Source organism: Lycorma delicatula, chromosome 3, assembly GCF_047948215.1.
Source record: "Lycorma delicatula isolate Av1 chromosome 3, ASM4794821v1, whole genome shotgun sequence".
Classification (NCBI taxonomy): Eukaryota; Metazoa; Arthropoda; class Insecta; order Hemiptera; family Fulgoridae; genus Lycorma; species Lycorma delicatula.
This window is the reverse complement of record NC_134457.1, coordinates 17,325,703-17,341,305: the sequence shown is the minus strand read 5'-3', so window position 1 is coordinate 17,341,305 and position 15,603 is coordinate 17,325,703. Positions and strand designations below refer to the sequence as shown.

Below are 15,603 nucleotides of genomic sequence, written 5' to 3'. Positions count from 1 at the left end.
GTGAATTCAATACAGTGAATAATTTCAACAGTTTCTAGCGGACAATTCTGATGATATTTTGGAAAATGTTTATTTCACCAAGAAACAGTTCAATTTGTCAGGGTATATCCAAGCAAAGATTTTGGTCTGCCAACAACCCACTTTCTGTACATGAAATTTCTCTGCACCCCAAAACTGGGGTGTGAATTGCAATATCCAGAAGGAGAAAAGTAAATTTATATACCTTTGAAGTTAGTTATATATAATTTATTCTTTACAATTTGGCTCATCTCATATTTACTTTTTATTATAAATATTATTTTTCTTGATTAATGTGTCCCTACAATTTTTCTAATCGGCTAAATTCTATGCAATATGAATTTCAAGTAGTTTGAGATTTATTTGTAGCCCATTCTATATAAAATCTTTCTGATTAAGATATTAAGTACATACTGATTTTATAAACATGTATCATCAACAACATTGCTACCACCCCAAATGAGCTGATTTTAATTTTACATCTACATGTAAACAACTAAAAACAAAAAAAACAACCCGAGGTCATTTTTTCTTAACCGTAATTTGAATTTATGTTGTACATGAAACGTAGTTATCATGTAAAACTATAGCTCTGTTACATTTTTGTTTTATTACTCTTTCTTTTAACCGTTTCATAAAACTAAATACACATGAAAAGAAAACAACTTGGCACACTTGTTATATGTTTCTGGCAAAGACAAAAGTGCAAACAACTGAGCCAAATTTATTTGTAAGGTCTCTGATTAAACAATGATCAATCTATTTAATTATTCTACATTTTTTTTTTTTAATTCAAATAATAATAATTCAAGCTAAATACTAATTAACATAATATTTTGGGTAAAATCCAAAACCTTAAGAGAAAAACTTTGCACATAAATATAAAAAAATTAAGTAGGACTTCAACTCGGAGATAAAAATTTTCTTTTGAAATATATATTTTTATTTTGTGGTAAAAACAAAACTTGAGCTTCTATTTTATTTTTAAACCAAGTTAATATATCACTTGTACAAATTTTTAGATATAAATACAAGTTATTTAATTCATTACCTATTAAAGAAAACCACCAAAATTAAAACTTGTGTATCAAATCATTTAAGAGTTCCTATGTATTTTTTTTTTTTTTTTTTTTTTGGTGGATATTCAAGAAATAATGAATAAATCCCACTTACAATCCAAATCTAATTACTACTTGCCAGATTCTCCTGCTTACAAAGTAGGTATCAGATACAAAGATAACACTTTCAGTATTCTAGGAGAATATTTTTCAACAAACACGTAGAACAGACATTCTCACAAACAAGAAAGGTGCCCAGAAAATACTGTACTGGTACATATTTGTCTTATTACCATCACAATAATATGATGATGTCATCACACAACTGTCAAACCGGCATAAAGCATTCAATATTTGGTAAATTATATTAAACTCGAAAGAGTTAATGAAACTATTTTTATAATTAAAGGAGAAGAATAAAACTATAAGTTTTGTTAGAAAGTTAGGGGGAAGGGTTCAGATTATATTACTCTCCAATGGTTGTAGGAAATACATAATTATTAAATAATATATCAAAAATTAAATATTTTTTCAGATTAAGATTCACCCAGTACATTCAAAGGATTTAAACAAAGATGTGATTTCTTATTTTTTAAAAATTCAAAATTGTTTGAACATTATAAAAAGCAATATTCAAATTTTTTATTTCAACAGATTAAGTTGATATAACATTCATTTAGGCTTTTACTTTTTTCACTGTTAATTTTGAACACTTTCAGTAAAAAATTTCAAGTGATTCAATTTAAAATTATTTATCAAGCAAAACAATAACTTAAGGAAAAAGAAAAAAAATGAGCTTCTATTGAGCTTCATTTAACCGTTTACTCTTTCATTAAACATTTCATAAAACTAAATACACATGAAAATAAAACAACTTGGCACACTTGTTATATGTTACAGGCAAAGACAAAAGTGCAAACAACTGAGTCAAATTTATTTGTAAGGTCTCTTATTAAACAATGATCAATCTTGTAATTACTACTCTACAATTTTTTTTTTACCAGCCAATGAAATTGTTCAAATGCATAATCAAAGTGATGTACTAATGAAACAGAATCCTCTAATTAGTGCAAGAATGATCCCGTTATAAGGGTTGGAATATTATCAAACATCATCACAAAGTATCTTAACTACCTAAACAGCAATTAAAGTATGTAAAAAAATTTACCAATCTTCAAGTACAATTTTTAAATGCAGGACCCATTAGGTCCATGAATCTCAAAATTAATCTTTGTTTGATTTTATGACCAAAATTAGATGGCATCAATGGTATATCAAAATATACAGAAATCACTGCACCAAATTTGATCCACATTGGTCCTCTGAGTCTAGAGAAACCAAACAAAAGATAGACCAACATATATACATATTCTTGCTTTCAGAATTTGTCAATGCTAAACCTGTGTTTATTGGTTAAAGGGATTACGAATGTCAAAATCTGCCAAAATCCTTACATGCAAAATTTGAACCTATTAGCAAACTGTCCTTTATACAACACACTGTTTATGTATTAAACTATAGCTGAAAATGTAAAAACCCTAACACTTAAGAAAAATACAAGAAAAAATGATTAAAATAAAACTTAAATTAATAATTCTCAAAAAACTAAAAAAAGGGATTTTTACCTCAATAAATATTAATAAGAGTATATGAAATTAATAAATTTAGATTTGAGGAAATATTTAATTCCTTAATATCTACTAATGATGACTGTTTAACAATCTCTAGAAGTTATAATTTTAGATTTTATCATTATTTATTTATTTTTTGTAAAATGTTATTCAATGTTTTATATTTTTTCATTTATTTCAACAACCATTTAACATAACTCTTCCTTTATAGTATTGTAACAAAAGTTTCCAGAAATAAAAGAGACAGAAAATTAAGAAAGAAGAATCTAGGGAAAAGACGAAGAGATTTAAAAAAAAAAAGACTTATAGAAAAGCATAGAAGGTGTGAACAATAGAAATTAATATTGAACAATCAAATACATACGAGTCAGTTATAGGTACTGCGGGTAGGAGAAATAAACACTCCCAGGAACCAGTGGAGAGACAATTTTTCAAGTATTTTTAGTTCAGTGAGTAATAATAAAGATCACAATATATGGGAGCATTCGGAGTTAAGTGCTTGAAAACAAGTGAGTGAAGAGTACGTTAAGAGTATTCCATTTCCATTTTGGACAGCGATTGAAAACAACAAGCTGTTTGGCAAGTTATCTATGAACAGCAGGGAAAGTGACATTATTCTATTCAATTATGAAGTGTAGAATATTTATTTTGTAAACAGTAAAAGTGAATCACTGATTTTTTTATTATCTTACTTTAATTCAATATTGTTTTTTTTTTCTTTCCTGTTTAGCCTCTGGGAAACACCATCAGGTATTACTTCAGAGGATGAATGAGGATGATATGTAAGTGTAAGTGAAGTGTAGTATTGTGCAGTCTCAGGTCAACCATTTCTAAGATGTGTGGTCAATTGAAACCCAACCACCAAAGAACACTGGTATCCACGACCTAGTATTCAAATCCATATAAAAGTAACTGCCTTTAGTAGGGCTTGAATGTTGGAAATCTTGACTTCAAAATCAGCTGATTTGCAAACACGCAAATAAAATTTCACGCAAATTCACCACTAGACCAACCTGGTAGGTTAATGTTAATTCAATATTAGTTTCTATTAGTTGCTATAAAGATTTTTTAGTAAATTGAAATTGTATTTTGGTATTTATAATTTAATTATTATTTAATTAATTTTATGTTTAATTTGAATTGCTACTTCGTTTACCTTATAAGTAATTTAAAAGTAATTAATTACATTAGTAAGAAATTTTTACACGTGTTGCCTCTTAATATCCTTATCAAACTGCAAACACCTGACATTATTACGCTAAAACAACATGCTAAAACATTTTAAAATCAAAATTTGTTTTCAGACTGCAGTGTAATGTTTTAATAATACATCATACAACATATTCTTCAGGGGTTCACCAAAAAAATAATTTAAAGTTTAAAAATTGTTTCCTTTCTTTTCCACACAGTTTAAACTTATCTAACTTCTATGGCAGGTTAATACTTAAAATTTACATCTGGCTGCTGTTAATAGTCACTTCATGAAAGTTCATGGAAATATGGGATTCAGTCTGCCTCAATTTAAACTTCTATATATAATACTTCCTTCAGATTTTTAACTAGTGGTTAAAACACTAAACAAATCAATAAGACAGGCCAGAATGATAAGGATAATTACTGTATTTTTCAATGTATAAGACGCACTTTTTTACCTTAAATATTCTTCTTAAAAATCAGGTGTATCTTCTACAATGAAGACAAAGATAGTTTCCTCTTTTCAAAATTATACTCCATTTTATGTTCTAAGATCTTTATAGCAGGTGAATGACACGACCGAGTTGATGCATGACCTTCACATGCCTTCTAGCAATCATTGGCTCAGAACGGGGAGTCCCAATTTAAGCTGTGTAATCTCTTATCAGAGTAATCAGTTACAGATGTTTATCAGTATTGAGTTACAATGTTGTGATAGTTTGATAGTTTTTAGTAATGGAAAAAAGTAGGCAACATTCTTACACTCAAGTTACAAATTGCAGGTTGTAAAATATGCAGAAGAACATGTAAATACGAATCTGAAAGACATTTTGGACCACTGCCTACAGAAAAAATGATTAGAACTTGGAGGACTAAGCAAGGTTCCTTAGAACGTGGTCAGAAGGAGATGTTGTTCAATTTGCATAAAGAAAAGGGCATGGAATGTGGTAAAGTTGTGAAATGGCCAGAACTGGAGACCAAAGTTTTAAAATTGGTGCAAGAAAATCGGCAAAATGGCATTGCCATTTCAACAAAAATGATTCGTACACATGCAATCAAAATAGCCAGTAATCGTAATGTAGATTTTAAAGGTTGTGTGTTATGGTGTTATAATTTCATGAAACGGTAACACCATGACAAATGACACCATGATTTTGTATGCGTACAAAAACAAAAATCAGTCAAAAAATGCCAAAAGAATATGAAGACATAATTATTTCCTTTCATAAATATGTGATTCAACAACAAAAAAATTCAATTTTGAAATAGGACAGATAGCCAACATGGATCAAACGCCCCAACTTTTGATGTACCCTCAAACAGAACTATAGATGAGAAAGGTGAGAAAAGCATTACAATCAAAATCAGTGGACATGAAAATAACACACTACACTATAGTTCTTGCATGTTGTGCTGATGGTACGAAGCTGCCACCAATGATAATTTTTAAGCGGAAGACACTGCTTAATGAAAAAATACCAACAGAAGTGATTGTACATGTTCATGAAAAAAGTTGGATGGATGAAAGTAAAACGAAAGTGTGGATAGACAAAGGATGGAAAAGAAGGAATGGTGCACTGCTAAAGAAGAAAGGTCTTCTTGTATTTCATCAGTTCCGAGCTCATCTGAAAGAAGCAGTCAAACAAAAATTCCAAGAGTGCAATACTGAACTGGTTGTCATACAAGGACTTACATCACAACTACAGCCACTTGATGTATCATTAAATAAGCCCTTTAAAGTTTTTATGAGGGAAGAGTTATGCAAGTGGATGATGAATGCTGGTGTACATCAGCTAACACCAAAGGGTGCCCTAAAACGACCATCAATCTCTCAAATGTGCGAGTGGGTTAAGACATCTTGGTCAAACGTGAATGAACAAACTATTGTTAAATATTTCTTGAAATATGGAATTAGTAATGTCCTTGATGGAAGTGAAAATCATTTCTTGTATGAAGAAGATGATGATGATGATAAAGAACAAGAGGATGAAGACATTGATGAGAGAGAAGATTCGAATGACTGACATGGGTTTTGCAAGTTTCTGAAAAGTCAGTTTACTATTTAAAATTACCTATTATTTAATTAATTTTTTTTAAAATCATACTTTAAATTTTAGGTTTTTCCAAAAAATTGTATTAAATTTCTTGGGTGTGTCTTAAACATAGGTGCATCTTATACATCGAAAAATACAGTATCTATAACTATCAAAATTAAACTGTTACTTTAATTTTTGAACAGCCACTTCATGTTACTGCCATATACACGATAAATAAGACAAGAGACTGTTATTTAGTTATGTTCAGCACAATGCAGTTTTCATCAGGTTGTTAAAATTACAATAAATCATGGATCTTGAAGTTTTTCTGCTCGGTGTAAAAACTTAAAGTAATTTAATTAATAGTGAACACATCATAAAACTAAAAGAATAAACACATGATTTTAATTTCAATTAAAAATATATAAACATATGTAAGTATTCATTAAATAACAAACAGTCTTGGTTCCATTATTCTAATGTTAATTCAAATAATTATAAATTGAGATATTTATCATTTTTATATGTATATATAATCTTTACTGTTCCATGAATTTTATTAGATTGTTACTGAATATATGATTTAATGAAAGTGTACATGTTGATTGTATGAACATTAAATTTAGACTGTACAATACAGAAATAGTTATATTGTTGCATTATTAATATAAAATATCAGTTGTTAACAAGGCTATCTGAACACAGACAAATTCATTTATGTTACGAAGAACTATACAGAGTATACATTTATTTACTTTTACAAAGTAATGAGGAAATGAAACATGAGTCTTAACAGTATATTTTTTGTTAAATTATTTTTCACGTGACAAAAACATTTTATAATCTTTTTTTTAGACTAACTATAATTGATAATTACAGTCCAATAAATTATCGTTGATCCACATCAGACATTTGATAACATTTAACAAAGTGATCCATGAATTAGTAACTTTTAAGCATGAATCATTGTGTTATATTCTTCTCATTTCTACAGATACATTAAAAATGTTTAGTTTTTATAAGTTGATTATTATATATGGAACATATAAAAACTTTTATATTTTCATACTATCAATTATTCACTTTCAGTTGTATATCAAAAATTAAAAATTATTTCAGCAGAGAATAAGAAAAATTATCATTATACAAAATATAGTTTTAAGCTGAAAAATAATAAAACTAGAATTTTATGAGCATTCTTTATAGAAAAAATTTATTAACTAATATTAACAATTATCAACATTTTATAAATAAAAGTAACAAGATTACCAATTTGAGTAGTACATTAAAACCATACAAACAAGCAATATCTTTCCAAATTTTAAAATCACTCCTCTTTATTTAATCAAATGAAACAAATTCAATCAGGGATTATATAAATAATTAACAAATTTTAGACATGTTTGATTCTTCATATAAAAGAGTTCCAAATCACTAAAGATAAAAAATGCAATTCATTGTATTCCAATAGACAACATAATAAAGTTATAAATAAAACTAACTTTTTATTACACGAGTGCCCAAGAAGGAGTGTAATGTTTTTAGGGTATATGTATGTATGTATGTACGAATGTATATTTGCATGTATGTATGTGTAAATATATGTATATTTGCATGATTATAAAATGGTTTGTTTCACTATACCAGCTCAACGGCCAAACCGATTTAGATGTATGACCCCGCATTGGAATCCTTATGTTACGGGGAGTGTCATAGGCTACATAAATATTTATAAATACTACAGGTATATAAATACTATACTTGGTATAGTAATATAGGTGTATGCATATAAATACTAGGCTATACAAATACCACAAGGCCAAAAAAAAATCATATATATGATTTCCCACATCAACTATCGAAAATAGTTGTTTTAAGATCTGCTGAATCTGATGAATGAATTATAGTAGTAAAATTTATTAAATTATTTTATAATTATTATTATTACTGTTGTTATTTACTATAATTTTTTTTTTGTTGAGTTTGCCATTTTTATCCCCCCCCTTGACCCGGACAAGCAACTAAGCATAAACACAGGTTCAGAGAGTGCCATCACCTCAAGCTACCTCGTTGAGAACCATAGTTCCCCCCAGCTAGCTGGGACTCTGTCTTTGTTATGCGCCATGCCTCTAATGAGGGGATCCCAAAGGTTCTCCCTACCGAGACTCTGTCTTTACGCCACGCCTCAAGTGAGGAATCCCAAAGGGATCCCCCACTGGGACTATGGTCTTAATTTTATCCCCCAATACAAAATTCCAAGAAAATCCCAGAGGAGTCCCTGCCTAATCATCAGCAGTGGGACACCTACGCGGCCCACCCCTTCTGGACGATATTAGTCTTACATTTTTTAATTGTACACAGTATATGTCAATCTCTCTTTTAATAATTTAATGAAATTTTATTTACATATATTTAGGCTGTATAAGTCAACTAGTTTCTTTAATAAACTACTACTTATTCTATAGCATTTCTTGTTGAACAAATCAGATTACAATTTGATAGCCATTTCTTTTTTCAAAAACAGTGTGTTATTCACATGAATAAGAATATTTTTTTTAAATTTATTACTTTCTCCATACCTGAAAAAAAAATCAACAATATTGTAAAGAATCTTTTAAAATGTTATTGTGTTTTAGATAAAATAAACATATGTTTTCAAAGATATAAGTGTCATAAAAAGAGTAAAAGACCTTCATTTGATAATTAAATACCAGTCAGTTATCTTATTATCTTTTTAAACAACTGCCCAAAAAAAGAGTGTAATGTTTTTAGGTGTATGTATGTCTGTAAGTTTCTTCCACCGTAGCAGGTCAACGGCCAAATCGATTTTGATGAATCACCCAAAGTTGAATCCTTATGTTTCTGGGAGTACTATAGACTATACAAATATGAATATATATTATATATATATATATGTATGTGTATTTGTAAAAATATATGTAGTAGTAGAGTTTGCCAGCTGAAGCACAAACTTTAATGAATTGAATTAAAGAAACTGTGAGCCTCTATCACTGTGTTAGCTGGGTTTGAATTGAATGATTTAAATCAATCAAATGAATAAAATTACAAAAATAATAGAATTAAATTTACATTAAAACAATATTAGATAAATTAAAAAAATTTCTGTTTAATAATAGAATGGGTTTCCTGTGGGGACTACGTGTGAGGCTATAGAGTGGTGAGGTGATTCGAGCATCTCATACGAGGCTAGACCAATCATCCGCATTAACTGGTAACAAACAGGGTATTCCCGGGGCGCTGTTTTCAAAGGTGCAATGGGGTGCTCTTACAATATCTCTGCCAAAAATCGTCAAACAGGGTATTTGTTAGTAGGTTAAAGGCTAATTTTTACATGCATCAGATATGCTCTCGATCTAACAGATCACGATTATTCAGAAATGCTGTTATATCTTTGTAACCAATCTTTCGATTTTCAAAATTCAAACGGAGTATTTGCTAGTAAATACAAAAGCACAATGAAACTAAACCAGAACAAAAGAACAATAATTGTCAGCAATGTTTTTTTTCGGCAGTCATTTTTGTAATTTTCAGAATTTGTCACTTGTTCTTAAACATCTGAAGAACTAGGCTCATCAATCACTACATCATAAACATAATCCTAAATAAAAAAATAACATCGTAATAATAGCAGCATTATTTCAATCAATAAAGATTTTTTTTAAAAATCAGTATCATTCATACAAGATATAGTTAAGATTCATTCACACAACGAAGAAAAAATAGTATATGAATTTTTTTTACTTTCTTGGCTATAGTTGTAATTATTACTTGTAATACCAACTGAACTGTCAGGTCGATTAATCTGCTTAACCAATTATTATAGTAATTTAGGATGTAATGAAAAATATACATTAATTATAATAATGTTTAATATTATGTTATGTTATTATTTGCAGCTCTGTCTATAATCAAATCCAGCAATTAAATTACCATCACTGGTTCTTTTCATAACAGAATATATTAAGTCAATTTTAATTTTTACTTTCCCATCTGTAGTTCCATTGCTACTGAATGGACACAGCTATAAAATAAAAAAATCGGGTGGGGCTGTGACGAGCTGCTGGTTGACGTGAAACGTTATAGACCTTGGATGACCTCGGGTTCCTCCAAGCTACAGACCGACAACTTATCTGTAGTTAAATGGAAAAGCCACCATCGTATTTTTTTTTAACAAAACTGAAAGTTTCCAATGGAAAATTCTAGTTCCTTCATTTAGCCAACTCTACAGATAAATTGGTCGGTCTACACTTCAGCAAGGCACTTCTAGTGTATTGGACTGAAATAAAAACGAGACATTGACTGCATACTAAATTTAATTTTAACATAAAAGACACTAAATGGTACAAGATATCTATTTCGACTAATATTCGACGACAATTTTGTTCAAAAACGGTCTGTGATATGAGAAGTAAGAGACAAGGTATAATAAGCAGCGGTAGAGGTGCTCGCGCCATCTACGCAATACCAACTTTGCGACGCTCCCGAAACAGTCTCTCTCGCTCGCTCGGCACCGGACATTGGGGTGCCTCTGCGTGACCCATAACCTCCCCTTTCCAACCAAATGCGTAATTTATAATTCCGGCCGGTTTTTGCGCGGGCTGAGGCTGACATATTAAAATTTTATACTTTTTGCATGTTTACTTTAATTTTTTACACATAAATATTGTCCAAAATATACTTATTACCTAAATCGATCTATCTCGACAAACTCTCAACAAAAACACACGAAACACCGCGCTGTCACGTTTAAGTCATGAGCTACGCTGAATGGAAATGAGCGAGAGCGCCAGTTTTGGCCGATCTACGCTGTGCCCCCTCTCCGCCAAACCGCTCGCCAGTGACAAAATTCAAAGTCGTATCGGCGAGCTGACCATGTAAGTTATAAAATGAATCGCATTTATGTCTCTGAGACTAATAGTTAAAGAGTTATTACGGCAGGACGATATCGACCTTTTCGTTACACTACAAATTTCTGTTCTGGTACCGGTGTGATTTTAAAGACGTTTCACGTCAAAAGTATAGCGATCAACCTAAATTTCATTTATTATGGTTTTGTTTTACTAATTTTGATGTCTCAAGACCGCCTTAGTCTAAAATACATTAAAAAAAATTAATTAAAAATTTGCAGAAGCTATGTCATGCATTTGTTGCCTTACACTTTGATTAATATCTCCGGATTGGCCCTAAATTCTACGAAAATAGTTCAAACAATTTCTATATATGGAGCATTGATAACATTAAATTAAATAAGTGGTGGTAGTTTTCACAGTTTTTAATTTTTGACATTGTGTGTAGCAGTCATAGAAATGAAAGTACTTAAGTTATTTAAAATTTTAAAGTAAATTAGATTTAGGTAGGGAATATTCAACATTATTTCTAATATTATTACTATAATATAATGTATTATCAATGTAGATGACATGGGATCTTTTTAAAATAAAGTGTCCATGAGACACAACTTAAAAATTTTTAAGTTTTTTAATTTTTTTTATAATTTCTAATATTTGATCTGTTTTTCAACTTGTGGTTGTAATTAAAAATGTTATATGAAGTAGGGAGTTCAACTAGGGCCCAGAATTTGTTACTATAAATTTTTATTTTTTCACTATTATACTTTTAATACTCCATAACTTTAAGATAAATTTAGTAACCTGATCAAGGAAATCAAAATCAAACCCCAAATTATTTCACTAAACATTTTGATCTTTTTCACAACTGTATCCTAAATATTGTATAATTAAGTCATTAATACCTTATGGCATATTTGAAATAAAAAAATCTTATAAGTACAAAACTAGGAAAGTTAATTTTATTGTTCTTTTTTATTGTTCAATAATTGATTTGACTGCAAAATATTTGGTAAACAGAAGAGAAATTAAGAACCATTTTGGAACAAATACTACAATCAACTACTAAGTCTCACTTTTATTAAACGAAAAAATACTCTCTTAACGTTAATGATAAAGGTTTTAACAGACAGGTTAGGTGATAAATTTCAGTGTCATATATTAAATATATATGACAATATCTACGCACCCATAGAATTCAATTAGAAATCATATTCTATTTTTATATCAAGGATATATTTTAACACAAATTCTACAATCTTCTACTGAAAAGTAGAATACTGAAGAAGTGTTCCCTCTTTTATGTTGCAGAGAGGAATAAATGAGAAAGCAAAAATAGGGCACTGATAAAAGAAATGTAAGAATAATATAAAGTATTATGAAAAATAATTAGAATTTAATACTGAAAGATGATTGCTAAAAACAATGTAAAATTAAGGCAAATGAAGAAAGAAGAACAAAATAAATTGTCTTGATTTACAACATAATTTGTTGGGTAAATGGGAATGTATAAATTTTGTTGAACTTAAACATTTTAAACTGTAAACCACACATTTTTCTCACATATTTTAGCAAAACATGAGGAGTTACATCTGAATGTTAATAGGAGTCATTGGATTTTTAAAAATGCAACAAATAATGTACAACTAATAATTTGTGGAATCTTCAAGAAAAAAATGTTCATAAATATTTATCGAATTTAGGAGATATAGATCAATAATTAACTATGTTTTAAATAATAAACACATCAGCCCTACACTAAAATTAGCTGGAGAAGCAGCATCAGAAATTATTATAATCCATTACCTTTCCAAATTATTCTCATAGACCCTTGGAAGAAAACTACATTTCTAAAATTTGAACAAGAAAACAAGATAAATAAATCTTCTTAAGGATAAAAAAATTAAAACCACTTATCAGAATCAAATGAATGAGCACCTTTGAAAATTTGATAACTAGTGTTGAAGTCAAAGTAAAGTGAAATAACATTAAATTGTCATTGAAGGGTGTAACAAATGAGGCACTGGCAGGAGAGAATAAATTATATGGAAGATAAAATGATGCCAAAGGACAAAATAAACCAAAAAATTAAAGCTTACAACAGAAATAAATGAGAAGCATTATTTTTAAAGTTCTGTAAAAATTATGTAAAAAAAGAAAAGAATATAAATAACAGTGAAAACAAACTAAAATCTATGTGACAAATTTGTAACAATTGTTTTATAGAAAAGATGATATGTATAGCTGAAAAGTGAAATGCTTCACCTGAGAATAAATACATAGCTCAAAAATCAGTCTATGAAGGTTTACGGTAACTGGAAAAGTGGGCAGATTGCACAGCAACTATAAAAATTATGATAGAATCACAGTCAAGAAAAAAACATTTATTGGTTAAATAATAAGGATTTGGATTTGCTTGATCCTGAAGAATTGAATAAAGCTTGAAATAAAAATAAGTAAAAGTAAGCATAAAAATAAAAAGGGTACTGTACTTCCTTACAAGGAATTACCTTTAAAAAACAATAAATATTTTAAAGCTGATATTAAAAACATTTTTATAATTATTATTGGATGAGATTAGAAAATATTGTGGTTTTCATCTTTGAAAATGATCGTAAGGCAAAAATTGTGACAGCTTCATAAAGAATTTTAACAATGACTATAAAATTTACAATATATAAATGCTGAATGGAAGGGAGAGATTTATAAACTAATTGGAGAAGTAGAAAATAGCTTTAGGTTTGTAAGGTTATGTTTGATAAAATTCATAACAGTCATACATATACAATCTAACAAATTTTAGAAGAGGTGTGAGAATGCAATACTGAAACATATTTGGCTTTTAAGGATTACACTTAAGTCTTTGAGTACATACACATGGAAAAGTTTGAATAGGATTTGTGATCTTGTTACCTAAACAGCTATGTCAACAGCTTATATCATGATAAAAGAATAGAAATAAAAACATAAATTTCATTTAAGAAGCAAATCTCAGATAAAAACAAGATTAAAGCAAGGATTAGGTTCTCCCATAAGATTAACAGATAACATAAGATTCTCCACAATAAGGTTTGTTGAAGAATTTTATTTTTTTATATACAGAATGATTCAGGAGGATAGGGCAATACTTTGACAACTCATTCTACAGGGTAAAAATAAGAAAAAAGTTCATATAAACATAGGTCCGACAACGCTTTTCATAAAAAATTAATAAATTTTTTTTATTAGAAATTTAAACAATTTTTTAAACTTTAAGTAAAAAATGTATTATTGAGATATGGAATCAGTTACAGCTACATGTCGTGCACTTCACAATATTTTTGGTGAGCATAATTGGCCAAACAAAACTACAACTCGTAGTTTAGTTAAAAAATCCAAGGAGAATTTTATCTACTTGATGTTAAAACACCAATTCACAAAAAAATGCAAAGTCAAGAGAATATTGCTGCTGTAAGTTTAAGTGTTTGTGAAAATCAAAATTTATTGGTTTCGCATCATTCACAAGAAGTGGCTGGGTCTTTCTTCAACAGCAACATGGCAAATTTTCCGTCAAGATCTTGGTCTATACTCATGTAAGATTTGACAACTCAAGAATTAAGTCACAGGAACATTCTATGCTGATTTAGACTCTTTGCAGGTTTGCTGACTGGAGACTAGAGAGATCGAAGTAGATCCAAATTTTCATTTAAAAATCATCTTTTCAAATTAGGCTCATTTTTGGCTTGATTGCTTTGTAAACAAGCAAAATTGTCATATTTGGGTTGATTCCAACCCACAAATGATTCAACAATGACCATTACATCTGAAAAAAATCACTGTTTGGTGTGGATTATGGGTGGATGGCAACAGTGGGCCATTTTTTTTTTTCAAAAATAAGCAAGGGGATCATAGCAAGCAAGCTATGATTCATGATTTTTTATTTGCAAATTTAGAAAAATTTGATTTGAATGTAGTTTCAAAAGGACAGTGCCAAATGCCATACAACTGCTTAAAAAATTCTGTTATTGAGTCAAAAATTTGATTTGATAATTTCACGAAATGTAATATCAAATGGCTACCAAGAACATGTGATTTGACTCCCTTTGACATTTTTCTTTGGAGTTAAGTTTTCTTTGGACACAACTGTATAATAATAATAAACCACTAACAATTAAAAATCAAAGCATTATTAGTGGAATTCAAGCTGATTTTACAAAAGAGTCACACAAAATTTTATTAATAGATTTGGTTATGTCAAGCAAAGCGGTAGAGGCCATATGAATAATGTAATGTTATAAGCTTCAAAATAAAAAAAAATTCAGTAGATATTACAACCCTTCCTAACTGCGTCCTGTATAAGGAAGCAGTAAAAAAAGTAACAGAATGATGTGAAGAAAAATGTGGAACATATCACAACAGGAATCATATCTTCAGTAGCTCTACATTACAGACAAGAAGGAAAAAATTTTACTGGGAGGACAAAAAGAGATGGCTAAAATTTATCTGACAAACATGCATTGATACCAAACAGTGATGGAAAAATAAAAATTATGTAAACTAAAACAAAGTATAGAATTTAATTATAAAAAATTCTAATTGATGGAGTAATTTATTTCAAACTAGATTTAAATAATGGAAAACAATTATTTATTACTATATCCCTTCACTATTATTTCATCATTACATTTTATTATTATTATTATTACTATTATTATGCCGATCTCAATGTCAGAGTGGTAGCATAACTACCTTTCAAATAGAGGTTCTAGCATTCACATCCCAGTAAGGCATGGCATTTTTCACATACAACATAACTATT

General features: G+C 29.2%; 1 protein-coding gene across 1 annotated transcript in view; it reads left to right on the top strand.

Annotated features, from left to right (window-relative positions):
• The window catches only part of LOC142321414 (uncharacterized), a 55,710-nt gene that overhangs the window by 2,334 nt on the left and 37,773 nt on the right, over window positions 1-15,603 (top strand). The window contains exon 2 of the mRNA XM_075359482.1: window positions 3,438-3,723. The gene's annotated coding sequence lies outside the window, so the exon portion shown is untranslated. The remainder of the gene's footprint in view (window positions 1-3,437; window positions 3,724-15,603) is intronic.